The sequence below is a fragment of the Rhinolophus sinicus genome, linkage group LG09, assembly GCF_036562045.2.
Source record: "Rhinolophus sinicus isolate RSC01 linkage group LG09, ASM3656204v1, whole genome shotgun sequence".
NCBI classification, from domain to species: domain Eukaryota; kingdom Metazoa; phylum Chordata; class Mammalia; order Chiroptera; family Rhinolophidae; genus Rhinolophus; species Rhinolophus sinicus.
The window spans coordinates 92,521,273-92,542,517 of record NC_133758.1 but is presented as its reverse complement, the minus strand read 5'-3'; the positions used below and the strand labels follow the sequence as shown (position 1 = coordinate 92,542,517).

Genomic DNA, 21,245 nt, shown 5'->3' with positions numbered 1-21,245 from the left:
TATATTCTTATAATGACGTATGCTAGAGAAAAGAAAATGCTATTAAGAAAACAAAAAGGAAGAGAAAATGCATTTATAGTGTTTATAGAAAGAAATCTATGTAGAAGTATACCCAAGCAGGTCAATCTCATGTTGTTCGAGAGCCAACTGTGTGTGTGTGTGTGTGTGTGTGTGTGTGTGTGTGTGTGTACAGTGCCCAAAAAATGTATACACATTTTAAGAAAGGAAAATCTGTATTAAAATTATAATACTTAATGTCATATACTGATAGCAAAAGACGATCACAAGTCATGTGTATACATTTTTTTGGCACCCCGTGTATGCATGTGTATATATATATATATATATATATATATATATATATATATACATATATATAATTGTATATTTATCATTATATAATTATACATATATTTTTATATATAGATTATATACACATATATATGCAGAGACAGAAAACACAGAGAGAAAGAGAAAGACATACACAGAGAGACAGACACACACAAACATACATGCAATAGAGAGGGAGAGGAAAATTGAGGGGGAAGGAGAAGGCAGAAGGTGGGGGGGGAGAGAGAGATTGAGAGAGAGAGAGAGAGATTTTAAGCACTTAAAAACAAGGTTGAGAAAGAATACATATAAATTCCATTTATTGAACTATCACCATCTGACTGTCAATCTGCAAATTCCTCACATAAGTTATTTCATGTCTGTATCAAAATGACACCATGAAATATCATTATTATTCTTTTACAGATGACAAAGCTCACAGAGTGTAAATACATTTTCTGAAGTCACATGTTCAATTCCATATCCATTTATCCCAATCAGGTTTATCTGACTCAACCCGTATGTAAATTATAGCACATCCTTTTCCATTAGCTGCAAACATTTTAATTTACTCCCTTCTGGAAGAGTTCCCAAGTAGCTAAAGTCACCAAATGTTGATATGGTTGTGATATGACTTTAAGGAACAAAGCAGTATCACAGACATGTTTTACGTCAATTACAAGAAAGGTGCAAGGAACAACATATCAATCTCAGAGGTGTAGTCACTGAGCATGTGGCCTGATTAATATGCTAAACCCTGCCAGTTACCTAACAGGTTTGGCTGACCTGATGTATCCACCATCCCAAAATATCTCTAACTCTTTCATTAATGAGGGAATAAAAGAAGTCTAAATTAATCCAATCTAAACTCATCTATTTTGGGCCAGAAGACAAATTTGGTATAAAATATATGTTGAGTTCTCTGAATAACAAATAGTACAAGTCGATTTAAAAAGTCCTTGAGAAACTCAGCAGAATGCTAAGTCTCTCGCCTTGCACTTGTAAACACAATACAAATATCATTATGAACCATTTAGGCAAGGAACTATAATGTGCCAGGGATTAGGATGGCCTTTACAAAGATTTTTAAAATTTAAATCTCCCTACGAACTAAGAAGAAATGACTATTATATAAATGATTTATTGTTCAGTGAGGCTAATTGATCCAAAGTCAAAATTCTATAGATGGTAGTTAAGAAGGAACCTCAATTTCCCTGAAACCAAATCACAAAAGCTCTCCTTTTTATCATTTTATTGAAAAAGCTGTATCAGGACTAACATAAAGTGGAACTCTTTCTCACCATGCTTTCTTTTTTTAATTGTAAGAACAATAAAAACATCATTTCATTGTACTATCATGGCAACAAAATGTGATGATATTTTAAAATGATATCAGGAAGACTGTACTAATTATAAATTTATTTCCTCTCAACTCCAAATTCATCCTTTTTGCCTGCTCTGTGAAAATGGATTTGGGCCCTTTTAAAGTTTTTTTTTTTCCCCCCGTTGCTCTACACAGTGTTTAGCTTTGTCAGTAGAGGGCAACGGAGAGACACTGAAGGAGGAAAGGGTTTCTTCTCTGGCTGGGTGTGCTCATGAGGAAGACACTACAGACTTTTAGTTTTACAGTGTTAGGGCATTCCCCAGCCTCAGGCTCCTGCAGCATCTCTGGTGCCTAGTTCCTGCAGTCATAGCAGCCAGCAATAACTCAGATTCCAGAATTTTCCCTAAAGCCCTTTCGAAAGTGTAAAAGGGATCAAATAATATGGTGATGGAAAGAGAACTGACTCTGGGTGGTGAACACACAATGTGATATATAGATAATATATTACAGAACTGTACACCTGAAATCTATGTAACTTTACTAACAATTGTCACCCCAATAAACTTTAATTATAAAAGAAGGAGAGGAGAGGGAGAGGGAGAGGGAGAGGGAGAGGGAGAGGGAGAAGAAGCAGAAGCAGAAGCAGAAGCAGAAGCAGAAGCAGAAGCAGAAGCAGAAGCAGAAGCAGAAGCAGAAGCAGAAGCAGAAGCAGAAGCAGAAGCAGAAGCAGAAGCAGAAGAAGAAGAAGAAGAAGAAGAAGAAGAAGAAGAAGAAGAAGAAGAAGAAAAAGAAGAAGAAGCAGCACTTGTTGTTGAGTGCCTCTAGTGAGATGTCTCCCTGCAAACACTTTTGCAGTACCGGAGAGGGCTGATTTCCAGCAAGTCCTGTCATCGTGGTGATACAGAGACTTTTATGTCTCTAGTGAGCCATGACTGCCCTCTACAGCAAGGTCATGATCTCAGCCCTGAGGCAGGGTGAGGAGGAAACTCTTTTTAGGGATAATGTCTGCTCCTTGTAATATGATCTTTCCATATTCTTCAGACTTCTCTCTCCTTCTTACTTGCCAATCTCTCATTGCTCCAGTCCCCTGCTATAGTCAACAATTCTTTATATAAAACTTTCACTTTTCAAATTACTTGTTTTTTCTGTCCTGATTTGACTCATATTAAGACCAGTACATATTTTTAATTGTATTATCACCATGCCTTTAATTTCCCTTTCTAAATAAAGTATGTAGATTGTTATTAAGTGTTGTTTTGTGTGTCATAGTCACCCTTTCATCCGCTCATCAAATATTTATTGTGCACATTCTAAGTGCTACAGAGAAAAGATAACTGTGCTATAATATAAATTTCAAACAAGGTCATAGGTTTACTCCCAATTCTCTATTGTGATAGGTACTACAGAAAAAGCATGTATATTGTTATGCAATTCAGTGATTTAAGTTTTATAACTGCCTTGTTTAAGCAAATTACCTACAGGACATAGAAGGTAGTATGAAGTAGTGGAAAAGCCCTGAAGTTGGTGACCAAATATATGGTTTCCAGTTCTGGACTGTGTGAACTTAGGTCAGTCTTATTATTCTTTTGGCTCCTTAGTAGTTAAGTAGGGGATGATATATTGAGAAAACTAAATTCAATGTCATATCATAAAACATATAAATTATCTATCACAGCGCTTGACTGCCAACTCAGTAAGTGTTAAAAAAGGTATTATTCCCTGTTAACATTACACATCTGTGAGAATCAAAATAAAAATAATGATAAGAATATATATGAAAGCACTTTGTGTCGTATAAAGTACTATATAAAGGAAAAGTTCAATGACTCCACATTTAATATTAAATAAAGGGCAGTTAACCCATGGATGGAAGCAGGACGTGTTTAGGGGACAGATGACAGAAAGATAACCCGGTAAATGCTGCATGATGACGTGTGTTATGACAGAAAAGTGGTTAGAGAGAGAATTTGTTCACAGGCACACTGAAGTACAACTCTAAGGGCAGGGCGGAGAGATGGCAATGGCTAGGAAAAAGAGCAGCAGCACACAGCTTAACCTGGCATTTGGCATTCAGTGATGCATGACTGTTTGAGAACAAGGGCTCTGAGAAGAACACGAGGCAGAGGCATAAATAGTGCCAGGCTCTGCAAATAACAGCTGCAGCTGCAAAGCCATGTGGAAAAGACTATACGTCACATGTCAGTCTCTCAAGGACACGTGCACTGGCTATTACTCTCACTAGTTCTATCCTAACGTGTATCAAGGGAGCATATACCTGCTTCATATTAGGCATCAATGACATTGTTTTCAACAATTTAAAATGATTTAATTTAATGTTGAGTATATTGATAAAACTTGAATAATGAATAAGCTTCTTTATTTTGGGGGAAATCAAGAAATATGTTGCTGTTTAACTAAATGTGTGGTTTAACCCTGGTTTTCTACTTTTGATGAGATGAACATTAATTTGTAGATGAACTAGTTACATATACACATGAATGTTTATTGATATTATAAGCATATGTTGGTTGACTAAAATTGACAAATGCTCTTTATTTTTGTGTAGGTGTGGGTGTTGCAACAAAATAAAAGTTACATTGGAGATGAAACAGAAATATAAATACAATAAATTATTTTCAAATTGGGTAAGTCTTATGTTCATGATGTACATATATACATATATATATGACTACATATATAAAATTTTCTACTGCTTAAGAAAAAGCAATAGAATATAAGAATACAGCTGAATTTCTTGAATAATATAAGATAGGATTATTTTAAAACATAAGCAATATTAGATTCTTTAATATTGAATCACTTCTTTCTTTGATATCTAGCACACAAAAACAGCCCTCTCAAATGTCACTAAAGAATTCCTAACAAACCTATTGAATGTCTTGCTGCCACCCATCACTATAAGACTTTCTGCCACATTTCATATATTTGATATCCACCTTCCACTGTCCATTCCCTCCTCCAACTCTTTTTTTAGTTATGGTACATGACTTTTGATGTTAACTTTTCCTTGTTTACCTAGACACAGTGCCTGAAACAAAGCTTTCATCCCAATGAAAGAATTGGTGGGCACAATTCTAGAGCCAAAAAAGTAGGGAAAAAAACCCCATAAATAAGTGAGGTAGAGTATGCAGGAAAGCAAAACTAGGGAATGTTTTACCAAGCTAACCACAGCCTCACATGTCAACACAGGGGGTTACTCAGCCATATTAAATGTCTCTGTGCAGACCTTATAGGACCTTTACTTCCATCAGCAAAGAGGAATAGACATACAGGAACACTTTCCTGTTTATTATCTTTATTTGTAAAAATTTTTTTCCAATGGGATATTAAATTGTCCACATTTCCAGCTTATGCTGCTGTGCTCTCCCTAAGAGACGCTGGGTAAGCCAGACTCTGCATCTCAGTTGTGCTGTGATTCACTTGAGTCCAGAAGCAGTGGAGGAAACTTTCACAAGGCCAGTAGAGCCTGACACTGGACCTGTTCCAGTTCCCTCCATGATGGTCGAGGAAAGACTATATCATAGGCCAACCCTCACTCTGGAGGAGGCTAAAACTTCAAATGATATTAGGAAAAGAGACAATGATGGTTGTGGCCAAGAACTCTCCACTGAAGCCAGTGGCCTAGGACATAGAGATAAGGGAATCTGGTAAAAGAGACAAGGGAAGAGAAAGTTTCATAAATTTAATCCAATTCAGATGTCTATTCTGCATATACTTTTTCTCTAAAAAGATCTCATCCACTTCTAAGGATTTAAGTATCATGTCTATATAAAAATAAAACAAATAAATAATAACTGAACAATTATCATCAAAGCTGTATCTCTAACCTTAAAATTTCTAACTGCTTAAAATCTCTACAAGGGTACATAAATGACTCAATATATCCATCTGTGGAATGGATATGACAACATCCTCAGAAACAATTTCAATATTAAATGACTGTTGATATTTTAAAAAGTTGTAAATATTAAATGAGATGATATCTGTAGAATAATAGCACAGTGTAAGGACACATTATGTATTCAATAAATAGTAATTTCTTACACACTCATTTTGCCTTCTCCTATGGAATATGTTTTTAAAAATATGAAAGTCTTGTTATCTCATATAGACCAATTTACATTTTTTATTTTGTATTTCGTCATACTTCTAACTGAAAAATCAACACTAAGAATAATCGCTGGCAGTCTAACTTAGAATCTTAACCCATTTGACAAATGACCCTATTATTGTAGTACCATAGGTGAGCGAAACAGTCAATTTGGCTTTCAAAGTAACTCAATTTTGGAAAATATTTTTATGTGTAGATTTGTCAGCAATCTCTATACAATTGTTTAAATAGTCATTATGTACAAACCAAGCAAAGTATTGGGGACAGAAAATTAAAAACTCCTCTTATATGTGCTCTGTTTTCTGCTTAACCTTCACAGGTAGAGCTTGTGAAAATAGTCTCTTCTCAAGATACAGAGAATAACTGATTTGAACTAGATGTTGTTACAAGTGCTGTTTTTATTATAAAGAATTAAATATGATTAAAATTGAAAAATATATCTCTGAAACTTTTAATTCACCTTTAATTTAACTAATTAATTTCAGTTCTGGAGGGCTTTACTTGTTATTTCCTTGACTATTTTATTATTTTGGCTATCTTTCTACCCTAGGAAAAATATTGAATAATTGAAGTTATTGTCTCATTTTTTTAATACATTTCAAACAAAGAATTGAATTCGGAAACTATCAGTTTAATATCACATTGGCTGGGGGGATTAGAAAAATAACCAATGAAACCTGCCAATAATGAGAACTTTAACAAATGGATTTAAAAGCAAAAGGATAGCCATGTAGCATGTTAGAAACAGCCGAAGACTTAAATAGTGATCTGAAAGACACACATAAAGAAATGCTCATAAAGTAGTAAGAAAGGTAAACAAATAGTTAATATGGAGGGGAAGGTTATATAAATAGAGAATAGATTTAAAAGGTATTACATACTTGTATGTCTAAACAGGGTTTTGAAAGAGATTATTGAGAGAATGGAGGTAAGCCATACTGGAAGAAACTATGGCTGAAAATTTTCCAGAATTGGTGAATGGTATCAAATCAGGAATTGATGAAAACCTATAAAACCCATACATAATTTTAAAAAGAAACCCACACTTAGATATATTATAATGAAACTTCTAGAATCCAGTGACAAAAATCTTGAAAGAAATATGAAGTTAAGGTAGCTTTTCTAAGAGGAATGGAAAATTGACTAAGAAGCATTTTAGCAACAACTGTACATTTCAGAATATCAAAAACTAAGAGAAAGATAACTGTCATTGAAGAATTCTAGAGTCTGTAAAATATATTTTTTAATTAAAATTTATTGGGGTGACAACGCTTAGTAAAATTACATAGGTTTCAAGTGTACAATTCTGTAATACCTTTGATAGATGATTGGATAAAGAAAATGTGGTATATATACACAATGGAATACTACTCTCCTATAAGAAAAGATAAAATAGTGCCACTTGTGACAATATGAATGGATCTTGAGATTATTATGCTTAGTGAAATAATTCAGACAGAAAAAGTCAAAAAATCATGACTTCGCTGATATGTGAGATATAAAACTGAAAGCAACAAAGGTATAAGACAAACAATATAAAATAATTTTTCTTGAATGATGTCAAAAAAATCAAGATTATTCAGAACGATGAAATTGAAAGGATATACTGCCAACAGATCAACTAAAGAGCTTCTAAAAGTTGTATTTCAGGGAGCTGGAAAATGAACCCAAAGAATGTTCTGAGATGCAAAATAAATGTTAACAAAATAATTACAAGCTTGATAGTAAATCTAAATAAACTTTGACTGTTTTACACAAGAACAACAATATTTAGTAATATTTTTATAATAAGAAAATCAAGATCAAACTAAAATCCTGTACAAAAAAAATCATTATATTTGGGAGGGAAGTAAGCAGAATCAATGCATTCTAAGGTTGTTAGATTATATCACAATAGGTATAATATTTATTAATAAATAGATATAAATATTCATGTTAACATTTTCAGTAAAGGTACTGATAGAATAAAAATGCACTATTAGAAAAAAATACAATGAAAGAAATAGAATTGGGAAAATATTCAGCTTAAAAACATTTTAAAAATATGCTATTAAAATATATTAGGACAAATAGCAGATACTAGAATGCCCAAAATTAATCCAAATATACAAGCATCATAATCAATGTAAGTGAACTAAACTCTACCTAAAATACAACAACAACAACAAAAAATCAGTCAATATAAGGATATACTAAGGTTATATGTATATTTCTCACAGACCTGATATCATGCTAATTAACTTACCTCACTTAGCCCCATTGAATATAAATGGATGTGACAGTACATGGTATCTGAGCCAAAGTTAAGATCAACGATGTTATACTACCATTGCCTTTCCCCTCTGGCATAAAATTTACTCTTTTAGGCTGGACTCTAATATAAAAATGATACATAGAACAGATCCTTATAGCAGGGCCACAGTTCTGTGGTAGTCAGCAAATAACATGAATGAGAAATAAGGCTTTGTTGTCGCAACTGAGATTTGGGGATTGTTATTATTACATAAACTATAGATATCACTGATATAAAACTTGACATTTAAAAGTGGGACAATATTATGTACTGAAATGTGCACCTCTCCCCTGACACCCGACCCCCTTTGTATGTTGAAGCCCTAACCTCTAAGGTGATGTTGTTTGGATACGAGGCTTTGGGGAGGTAAATAGGGTTAAATGAAGTCATAAGGGTGAGTCCCTAATCCGATGGCATTGATGTCCTTATAACCTTATAAAAGGAGTAGAAGACACTACAGAGCTTTCTTTCTCTCTCTCTCTTTCCTTATGTGTACTGAGGAAAGGCCATGCAAGAAAACTTTCAGAAGATAGCCATATAATTCCAGGAAGAGAGGCCTCACAATAAACAGAGTTTGTCAGAACCTCAGTCATGGACTTCCAGACTCCAGAGCTGTGAGAACATCTATTTCTGTTGCTTAAGCCACACTGTCTGTGGTATTTTGTTATGCCACCTGAAGTTAACTAATACAGATGCTATTATAACAAATGTTCAGGGCTAGGTGGCAAGAGGTGAAAAAATAGTTATTGGAGCTGAGGGAAAAACATTTGTTAAAGTGCCTCCTGGAATAATGGAGATAGAAAACAGATCATTTTAACTTTGGCTTTAGGGAAAGAATTGAGAAACAGCATGACACAGGCATGCTTTGGTTGCTGTTGTCTGCATTTGACCAGATAACAAGAGAAAGAGATTAATACAAAAAGAATGGGTTGATTTGAAAATATAGATGAAAGGAAAAAAGGCAATGCAGAAATTCTGGAACAATAATGTAACTATTTCTCATTTCCAAACTGAAAACTGCTTTCAGCACAAAGGTTGATTAAGACACAGCCCTATAAAAAGATTACCAATGATAAGCTTGTCAAACACTTCATTAAAATCTATGAAAGGATTATATTGGTCTCTATTAAATTCTTTCAGTTGCAAAATATGGCTTAGGAACAAGAGATTAAAAAGAGAACTCTTCCATGAATGCTAGTATATTCAATGCTCCTGTAATCAAGTCTGAAAAGGAAACACACTTTGAAAAAAAACTGTGTATGTAGCCATTGGCACACAGAGCTAACTGCAATCAAATAGAAAAAGTGTCAAATACAATTTTTTGAGAGAGTTTTACTTCCAGAAGTCACAGACTGAATTCAAAGAGACTGAATGTTTGAAAGTTAAAATAATCTTTGGGCTCCCTATCTTGTTCTTTCACATGCTGGGAGACCTTGACAAGACTCTGTAGCTGACAGATCATGCAGTCACACATTCAGTAAGAATATAGAATATTTTAAGACCACAATGAAAAACCTTGATGAGATAATTGCTGTTTTGAAAATTGTACTTCAAAATCAAAACACACAGATTAATTTATTTAAGTCCACATGGGTCATTAATAAAAAACTGATTATATTCTATGCCAGAGAATATAATCACACGCCTAGCATTTTTACTCATAAATCTGAAGAAAGTGGGTGGAAAAAATATAAAGAGCAGAAATTAATAAATGAAAAATAAAGATATAATTGAGAAGTCACAAGCAAAAGATTATTTGAAATGACTGGTAAAGTTTACAATAACCTATAAAAATTGGTCAAGAAAAGTGGAAAAAAAAGAGGTGGGAGGAGGGAAGTAGAGACATTTGGTTCAAAGATACATATCAGTAGCAGATGATATAAATATAAATTGTATACCATTGTTTAAAAGGAACAAAGATTTAGCTAAAAGAGAAAAATTGCAAAAAAATCAAAACTGACTCATGAAGACATACTATATTTAAAATTTCCTATAATTAGTAGAGAAATTGAATATTTAAAATCTACCCATAAAGTAAATATTAAATTCTAATAATTTTGTGGACAGAATCTATAAAATATCCAAGGCACCAATAGTTAAATCTCATACAAAGTGTTCCAAAAGCAAGCAAACAATACACTCTAATTAATTTTATGAGCTTAATATAACTTTAATATTAAAAACATTGAGAACAATATGAAAAAATTATATAATTATGAAATTAGATGCAAAAAACACTAAATAAAATATTAGCAATCTGCAATATGAATATTTTAATGACTCAAAAATGAAGTTTAAATTATTGAATTGAATTTAATCCAGAAATAAAAAATGTTGCATCATTAGAAAAATCTAATAATGTAATTCATCTAACTAAAGGAGAAATTTTGTATTACTTGGCCAAAAAATGCAGAAAATTACTCAATACAATTTGACAATCATTCATTTATCTAAAACCTTTTGAATATAAAAATAAAATGACATCCTTAATGTGAAAAGAGCAGTCAATTAAAAAAAAATATCATGTATTCAACGGTGAAATGTTTAGAGCATACCCTTTAAAATCATAATTTTTTTAAGAATGCTTATTAACAGTTCTTTTACTGAGCATTATAGAGACTATCCATCAGTTAAATAAAATAAGAAAATAAAATAAAAGTTTTAAGTAAGTATAAGAAAGGAGAATATAAACCTATCATTATTTGTAGAAGAAATAATTGTCTAAATAGATAACACCAAAAAGTCTACTGAAAAATAATAAATTTTAATCTAAAAAGTCAATGACAGTTTAACTGAACTGTAATGTTCAGCTATAAGAGCAAAATTAATCGCCTTTCAATATAGCAACAAAAAGTATATATATATATATATATATATATATATATATATATATATATATATATATAATATATAGTACAGAGAAAGACAGCACGCCAAAAAAAAGTATACACATTTTAAGAAAGGAAAAACTATATTAAAATTGTAATACTCAATATACGTATACCTATAACAAAGGATGAATATAAGTCACCTGTATACATTTTTTGGCACCCCGGTGTAATATATATATATATATATATATATATATATATATACACACACACACATATATATATACACATATATGTATATAAACATATATATGTGTATATACATATATGTATATATAATATACATATTATATAATGTGTAGTATATATATTATATACATATTATATATTATGTATAATTTTTTGCTATATACATATATATATATATATATATATGAAATAGTAAAACATCTGTAAGTTACCAAATCTACAAAACTAATTAAGAAGTGAAAGGCCCTTAGGAACAATTTTTAACCTTGTTTAAGAATTTAAAAAGACCTAGTAAATGCAGAGATAAGTTATTTTCTTGGTCAGCTTGGGCTGCTATAATGAAGGACCAGACTATGTGGCTGAAAAATAACAGACACTTGTTTCTCACAGTTCTGGAAGCTAGATGTCTGAGACCAGGGTACCAGCAAGGTGGAGTTCTGGTGAGAGCCCTCTTCTAAGCTGCAGAGAGCCTACTTCTTGCTATATATTCTTAGATGCCAGGAAGACAGTGACATAGCTCCCTGACCTCTTTTTATAAGAGCACTAATCCCATCATAAGGGATCCATTCTCATGACCTAATTACCTTCCAAAAGCTCTACCTCTAAATACCATCACACTGGAATTAGGATTCAATATAAAACTTAGGAGGGACACAGACATTCAGTTCATTGCAGTCATTTTCACAGATAGGACAACTCAATGTCACAAATGCCAATTGTCAATCTTTAGATTTGTAACAGATTAAAAACGGTAAGACATTATTTGACACTGCTTTCACGGAGAGGTGAGAACTCTGTTTCTTTATTTTAAATCTAGGTCAGTTTTGTGACTTCTTTGACTAATCAAGTATGGTGGGAGAGATACTTGGTCAGCTTCTGGGCATAGGTTTCAAGAAATTCATAGTTTCCATTGGTCTTCTCTTAGAATTCTCTATCTGGATGTGCTGATCTTCCATGTAAAAAGTTCTATTTTCCTTCAACTCCTCTTTTGGAGAAACTCCACATAGGTGCTTTTGTCAATGGCTAAATCAGCCTTCCTGCCATCCCCACCATGATACAGGACATACAAGCGAAGCCACTTTGGACCCTCCTGACAGCCCATACACAAGCTGAATACCACCAATGGCCATATGTCAAAGCCATATGGAACAAAAATATCACCTAAGTAAGTCCTTAAATCCCTGAGCCACAAAATTGTGAGCTATAATAAATGGTTGTCTTAAACGTCTAAGTTTTAGAGTAAACCATAGATTATTATGCCAATATTCAATAGATAATTGAACTAAGATTCAATGCAATTGAAATAAAAATTCCAATAAAGATTTTTTAAATGGAACTTGACATGTTGGTTATAAAAATTATATTCAGTAGCAAAGGGCAAAGAATAAAAAATGACCTTACTAAAGAAGAATCAAGTAGAGCTTATATATTTTATGCCTTATCAATATTCAATAAAAGGCTCCAGACAGTGTAGTATTGACTTACAAATAGAAAAATAAATCATTGAAAGAGAATAAGGGGTGCAGGAAACACACACACAGGCACATGCGTGTGCGCGTGCACACGTGCACGTGCACGCATACACACACACACACACACACACACAGGCACATACATCCTGATCTAAAATAAAGCTATAATTTTTACAATATATGGTATAGGACAATTGGCTCTCCATAAAGAAAAAATAATAAAAATATTTCCAATTTGTGTCATGGCCTAAAGTTAATTCGAGATTAGAGAACCAAACATGAAATTTAGACCTGTAAATTGTTAGAAAAAATACAACCTTTATGGTGATAAGAATTTTTGTAAAAAACTAATAAGAATAACAATAAAAACTTATTGTATTATAAGATATCATAAAAAGAGTGAAAATAAAAGCCATAGAGTAGGAGGAGATATTTGCAACACATTTAACCAAAGGATTAATATTTAAAGTATATAAATAATTCCTATATAAAACTTTAAAAAAGACAACCAAATTGAAAAATGGACAAAAGAGATACACAGGAATTCAGTTAAAATAGGAAACTCTACTGACCTATAAACCTATAAAAAGATATTCAACTTTATTAATCATTGGGGAAATGCTATTAAAACTACAATTTGGTAACATTTTACACAGGTTTGCCATTGAGTATGGCTAATGAAAGCCTGGGATCCCAAAGACCTCAATGGCTAGCTTATCACCAATTGAACCAACAACTGAGGCAAAGAACCCATGATAGTTGGCTAAAATGAAGGACCTGTCTACAGACTACTGCTAGAGCTCCAAGCTCAGCCATAGTCATATTAACAACATAGTACTCTATTAACAACATGCACCCAAAACAGGCCATATTTCTAGAAAAATCCCTCTCCTCACCCATCTAGGCAAATTATCGAACTCTTGGGAGCTATTAGATTTTCAACCCTAAATTAGGGCATTGATTGTGCCTCTTGGCTTCTGGCACTTCGGTCCAATTATGGCAGTATTAGTGATGTAGGCAACACTTTTATCAGTTGTGTATGCACAAGCCCCCTTGACTTAAAATATATTTTTAAGGCAAGCTTCCAGGGCCAATGTTGCCTTCAAATTCCACAAACTTTATAATAACAGAGAGCCACACAAACATAACCCATATCAACTCAAGTTTATGTCCACTTAGAAAGGATACCTCAGTTCTACATCCCAGATAACATTGCTCCAGCTCAAGACCTTGCCATTGGAGATGACTTCATCCCCTGCATCAGAGATGACTTTACCTCAGCACTGACACCACCACTTCAGCAAAGCATATGGGCTCTCTCTCCTAAGGCACTGACAAATTGAATGTGGACATTTACGGCTTTTCTTCCTTTGATTTTAGGGATTCTATTAGGTTTCCTGAGATTGATGTTTGCTTGGCCCATGATTCTGGTATGCTGCTTGCTCCCTGACAAAGCATGGGAATACCCCTACACTCCCATGACTAAAAAGAAACCTTGTAAAGAGTACTACTATTTGTTCTATTCTAAACATTTATGGAGATTATTGCTTTCCCTAGGAGGCAACTGTGTCATATTGGTCTAGCCCTTGGGCCCCTGGAGACAGGATGTCCCACTCCCCAATACCTTTTACCCACCTCATGCAACCTTCCACCATGACTACCTCCCTTGTCTCTGCCCATGACAACAATACCACCCCTTCCCCTTGGTTATAAACAAAAAATCACTAACCTTTATTGATCTGCAAGTCATACCCCTGCAGCAATGTAAGTGCTGGATCTGCAACCTTGACCCAAAGGATGCACCAAGATATTGTCATAAAAGATATGTCACTCTTACATTTCACACATTTTACAACTCTACCATGATATTAGTAGAGACTCTCAACATTTCAAGTTTGTTTTCTTGGCTTATCTCATATAAACCAGGAACTTGGTTATGGGTCCAGCCTACAAGGACTCTTTATACTTGTTTTCCTCTTTTTTACTCTCAAAATAAAAAAGTTTTTTCTATGTTATTTGGGGTAATTTATGCCCTACTCTCTAGAAGTTCTCCTCTACTATTTGAGCCATGTGAATACTCTAAATAATTAAACTCAAAACTGATGTCAAGACATCAAGGAGTCATTTGTAATATAGCTTGTTTAGGTTTTTCTGAAATGCTGTCTTGACCCAATTTTGATGCCCTGGATAGAGTTCCCCTGCATGACCAGCTGATTAAATCCACACCCTAGCCACTTCCCTTATATGACTATCACACTCCAGGCCACTACACATTTCCCCAATTGCCTCAAGGCCAGGCACAAGAAAACTAGAGACAGTCCCTATGCTTCAGAGCCTGAAAAATATTTCAAATTAGCCATCTTCCGGGAGCCCATGAAAACTACCTAACCTTACTCCCCTTGCCATATGTAAACTACCCGCTTAGGCTCCTCAGCGAGACTCAGCTTCACCCAGGTCTAGTCCACGCCCACCAGAACTAAGGGTATCTCAGTAAAATTATACAAAAATGCCTCCCTCTGCTACCCACACCACTTCCTAATTTTGGTTTAGATGAAGCTTTGCTTTAAGCTGCTGTTCTAAAAAATTATTTCCTCCAGAGTCTGAAATGTGGGAAGAAAAGAATTTCCTGGCTTGGATATGTCTGAACAGTTCTAAACACCTATTATCTAACCAGAAATTGGCTCCAGGAGTGTGGAGTAGATAGGGGGCGGGAAGGGAGATGGAGGTAGGAGGTGGGAAAAATAAACAAATAAATAAACACTGAGGCATCTATTTTCTCCTTCCTTGATGTCCATTTTTCTCTCATCTGCCTTTCAGGCTATATGCTTTGTCTACTATCCCCCCACAAGTGAGAGGCTTTCTTTTGTTCTCACTTTGGATTGATGACAAAAATGTATATTTAGAACTCACATGGATGTAATATTATAGCTGTTTCAAGAGAACTATTTGAAGCTTGAGTTGGTCAAAGAAGACCAACTTGCAGTAGGCATTGTGTTAACGGCAAACTTTTAATGTGAACTCCTTTTGAACAGTCCCATGATCCCATAAGGATATCTGTTATACCGAAAATCATCATGAATGTATCATACAAGCAGCCCTTATGCACATATTTTTTTTTTTTACTTGTAGAACAGGACAACTAATTCTAAAGCTTTGATAAAAAATTTGTCTTTTTTTCCTTATGAAAAAATGCACAATGTCATTAATCATCAGAGAAGTGCAAATTAAAACCCCAGTGAGATGTCACCTCCCACCTATCAGAATGACCATCATCAATAAATCAACCAAGATGTGTCAGCATGAATGTGGAGAAAAGGGAACCCTCGCACACTGTTGGTGCAATTGCAAATTGGTGCAGCCACTAAGGGGAACAGTATTGAGGTTCCTCAAAAATTGAAAAAATGGAGCTACATTGTAACCCAGCACTTTCACTTCTGGGTATTTATCTGAAGAAATCCAAAATACTAATTTGAAAAGACATATACACCCTATGTTCATTGCAACATTATTTACAATAGCCAAAATATGAAAGCAACCTAACTGCCCATCGATAGATGATTGCATAAAGGAAAAAAAAAAAAGATGCATAATACAATGGAATAATACTCAGCCATAAAAAAAAGAATGAAATCTTACCATTTGTGACAACATGGATGGACCTGGAAGGTATGCTAAGTGAAATAAGTCAGAGAAGGGCAAATACATATGATCTCAGGTATATGTGAAATCTAAAGAATAAAATAAAAATCAAACAAAACAGAAACAGACTCACAGATCCAGAGAACAAGCTGATGGCTGGAGGATGAGAGGGCAGTTGCGGAGATGGGTGGAAAAGGTGAAGGGATTAAGAAGTACAATTTGTAGGTATAAAATAGTCAAGGGAATGAAAAGTTCAGCTTAGGGACTACAGTCAATAATATATAATAACTATGTACAGTGCCAAGTGGGTACCAGACTAATCAGGCAGGGAGGAGATCACTTTGTAAATTATATAAATGTTTAACCACTATGCTGTATACCTGAAATTAACATAAAATAATATTGAATAGCAACTGTAATTGAAAACAAATATATCAAATATTTGTCATTTATTCTCCCAAAGGTTATTTCTTTGGCTGAACATGCAGATTTTGAAGGAACTCAGAAATATATTGAGGGAGACACCCAAGTCAGTCAAAATGACAGGGTTACCATTGGGCAAGAAATACCTCAGATAATTTTCATATCAAATTCGATTGACTTGAAGTTCACCTTCTTTCTTTTTTCTGAGGAGATATTAAACAGTTAGAAAACAAATTTAAACTATCTAGTAAATCCTCAATTCAGACCAAACAAATTTTTAAATAGTTGGAATCTGATTGTCTTTTATAAGAAAAAAAACAGAAAAGGTGCAGAAGCAGCAATCTCTCTTCCTTTATTTAAACTGTGTGAAGGCTCATAAGACAGTCATATAGAAAGAAATCATACAACTCAAATGGATAGTTGTAGAAGTCCCCATAGCAAGGCAATACTGTAAAATACGAAATGAATACAAAATAAAAGTTAAAAAAATAACAGGTTTGTTAAAGGATTAACAAATCATAAGTGTTAGGAGTAAATTCTCAAAGATATCCATTCGAGAATTCTCAAAGATATCCATTCGAAGTTTGGTGCTACAATTAATCTCCTGTATCCTCCATTCCAAACATTAAACACACCGTGAACTTAGTTTAAAACTTTACAACATGTCACAGGACAATTCTTAATAGATTCCTGGAAACAAGTTGAATTTGTCCACTTATGTATATAAAATATGTCATAGTGAAAATAACCACCTAAGAATCCATGTTTATCTCTGAAATCTGTGGTTGTATCACAGGTTTATGTGACAATCTAAATGTCTTTTAACTCACGTAGGATTATGTTGAAATGTATTTTCAGAGAAAATGTTTACATAACCACATGTTCCCTGTAAATTTGCAAATAAAAAAATTCATATGGCACTCAATAAAGATTAATTTTAAAAATTTAGCTTTTAAATATTTCTTAATTCAAAAAGAAAATGAAAATGCAAGATTAGAGAATAGACCTAAATTTATCTGCAGCATCATAGTGAAAGAATGCTTTCTTGTAACTGGAATTTATTGGTCTTTTAAACATTGGATAGTAATTATATTATAAGCTTCTCCATGAACAGAGAACAGAGAATTATTTCTAATCAAATCATTTGCAAATATTTATAACCAGTAGCTCTGATTGGAAAATAATGTGGGTTTTAGAGTGCATCTGTAGAATTCTGATTAAATTGAGTTAAAAAAAAATCTCATAATGCATATTAGTCTTGTTTGTGGAGTCTTTAGTTGGTTATTTTGGATTGGATTTTTTTTTCTAGCCTAACTTAATGTGGCTATAATTTCAATGATGAAAGACTTAAGTCCAATATTATATATATACATACATATGTATATATATAAATTTCACTGTGAGTATTATTCTTTATAGATATATGTAAAAAGGGCAGAACCTTACCATGTTTCCCCAAAAAGAAGACCGAGTCTTATATGAACTTTTGCTCCAAAAGACGCATCAGGGCGTATTTTCAGGGGATATCTTATTTTTTCATGTACAACAATCTACGTTTATTCAAATACAGTCTTGTCATCTTCTTCTGGAACATCGTCATAACATACTAAACGTGTCGGTCTGGCTGACGATCTTAACTGGGGCTTATTTTTGGAGTAGCTCTTATTATCAGGGAAATACGGTATTAACAAACTATTACTTGCAGGATTCATTTTTTGCCCTTCAATATAGAATTGCTTAGAAAAAAATGATTACAGGAAAACAAGCCAATGGTACTTCACATCTGAGCTATATTGCATTTCCATTATTAAAAGAACAATAATAACACCAATTCACTGCCTTTGATTTACAAAACACAAAAACAAATGTTGCATCAGTTACTTTTAAGGCAGAGAATGAGATAGCCTGAGGATTTCTGATTATTGTCATTTTTATAGAAGAGTGAACTGAGATTAAGGTAAGATTAAGATGTACCAGAGGTCACAAACCTAACCACTGATTGAACAAAGAATAAAAGTTCTATAAACTCTAATTTTACCCTTCTTGTCTACTGTAACATTTGTGTTAAAACCCCCTTTGCAGAATCATCAATATCTTTGTATGTATATCTGTCTCAATTGCTGTCTCTCTGTCTATATATAGAGTTATGCTTAATATATTTGAAAAAATGTGAGTAATTTTGTACGATATATGTACACACATGTATATTTTTATATTTTTACTCAACACATTTGGACAAAATGTAAGTAAATATCTAATAATCCTTCATCCAAAGTTTTCTAGGGCTGAAATATAAAATGATGATGGAATTGATGGAGGTCTAGAGAGGTTAAGTGAGTCACTCAGGGCCCCCCTTCTGTAGCAACATCAACACTGGAACATGATTTCTTGATCCCCAGCTGGTGCTCTTTCTCTATTCTGTTCATTTCTTGTTTTCATATGTCATTAAAAACTGTTGGTAGTTTCATTCTTCGTGTCTAAATCTTTGTTTATGTTCTTTCAAACTACATGGCCAGAATTAGTGTATTCATTCTATATAATCACCTTGAAAAGAGTAAACCACATGACACATCTCCATTTCAGTGTAAAATATTGAGGTCCATCCCACTAATGTCAGCTGTAGAATGAACAATAAATGAAGGATCTTTTGGACAACAAATGAAAGATCTTTTAGATATTATAAGAACGATCTCTGAAGTAAATTTTTTAAAGTTATTCTTATCATGATGAATCAGTGTACATAATTATCAACCCCAAAATCTGTAGGGTTTATTAATTGTCATTAATATTTATGTCAGCTGGGGCTTTACTGGTCTAGACTGATCTCAACTGGGCAGCTGTTCTTTTCATTGATGATTAATGGCACGATTGAGTGCCTCTTTTCCAGTATGCTTCTCATTGTCTTCATACCAGCTGTCTACCTGAGGCGTGCTCCACTTATGGTGGTGGCGGAGGTGAAAGAGAACAAGCCTTACTGCACAAGCATAGTTCAAGCTTCCACTAGCTTTATATCGGTTAAATCCATTGGACAAAGAAGTCATATGACCAGGCCCAAAGTCAAGAGTCTGGGATGCGTACTCTATGAAGTGGTAGCTCCCTTCACAGTTACACGGCAAAAGAAATGGATGTATAATGGTATTCCTGTGGAGGGAATACCATTCATATACATGAATGAGGTCTATGTTCAGGTGTAAATAGCTGAGTGTTTATTGTTGAATTTTTCTTCTATATTCTGAGAGTTACTTTTCTCCTAAGCAAAAGAACATTCACATTTCCTATGGGATCTTTCAACTCTTATATCAAATGAGCTCAGCTTAACAAATTGCTCCTAAATACCAGATTTTAACAGAGCTCCTGGATTTGCCTAGTCCTGCAAGAGGGTACACAGGTTTCACACTGGAAAGGCGGTTATCTCACAATATCTTCATTCTAGCAAAGTTTGATTTTAGTCATGTCAATTTTGTTGGCTTCTGCAAACCTGCAGGAAATTGACCTATTAATGTCCACTACAATTCTCATGTTAGCCTCTTTGGAGAGCTGAATACTCCTTGTGGCACTTAGAAATGAAAAATTGCACAGCACCAGTTAAACAGGCAAAGAAGACTATATTCAATATTGTTGCAATAAGGAAGGGAGACTGAACTCAACTTATCACCTTCAATAACTACATTTCAAAGGGATGGATTCCAGGTCTTTGGGAAAGACATCTTTGTGTTGTAAAATGGGTAAGAGGCTGTGAGAAGATTTATATCACAAAGGGGCAGAGAAAGGATGTGCAATTACAAGTTTTCTGAAGCAAATGCTCTAAGAAAAGGGAGGTCAGGAGCCGAGAGTTAAGAAGCAAACTGTCTAAATTTTACTGAAGCTGATGTAACCCTTAAGTCCATCTTGCTCATGATAGGGTTTGGCAAAACTGAGAAAGACTAAAGAATAGAATACAACAAAGTCAGAGGAGGAAGGCCTAAACATTTTCATTCATCATACCTGTTACATTTGTAGAGAATATATAATGATCCTGAGCTTTAGAACAGTATTTAAATAAATATAAAAGAAAGTTCAATCAGTCTTTTGAGTCAATAATTTTAAAATTCATGTCCTAAATGCAAAAGAGTTGCCTAAAAAAAAAAAAAAGAAGAAGAAAGAAAAGCACACATTTCAACTCTTAGGATTTGGAAGTTCAAAAATTATCACCCTTCATCTTGATATACAAGTGCTGAACTAACTGGACAAAATAAGACAGATTATGTAAGGCAGGTAAGTGGAGGTAGTAAGACTTTGGGAGAGATAGGTTATTTCTGCAGACAACAGAGATTCCTTATACTAAAACCCAGAACTAGAAAGCCTTACCTAGCCATTCCTGCATGGACTTTCCACCACAGGGGCAGAGATGGCTCCCATAAGACTGTTGGCATCGACGAGTAGAGTAGAATGTATGCATTCCCTGCAAGGAGCCAAAGGGAAAGGGCAAGCTGATCATACTGGTTTCTCCTTCCAAACTATCCAATCATACTAAGTTACTCATCCTCCCTTGGAGAGATGGAAGTAAGGAGAT

The 21,245-nt window shown here is 33.9% G+C and overlaps 1 protein-coding gene across 1 annotated transcript in view; it reads right to left on the bottom strand.

Moving 5' to 3' along the window:
- Positions 1-21,245, bottom strand: part of ARL4A (ARF like GTPase 4A) — a 611,358-nt gene that overhangs the window by 6,522 nt on the left and 583,591 nt on the right. The window contains exon 5 of the transcript XR_012498892.1: positions 21,041-21,134. The gene's annotated coding sequence lies outside the window, so the exon portion shown is untranslated. The remainder of the gene's footprint in view (positions 1-21,040; positions 21,135-21,245) is intronic.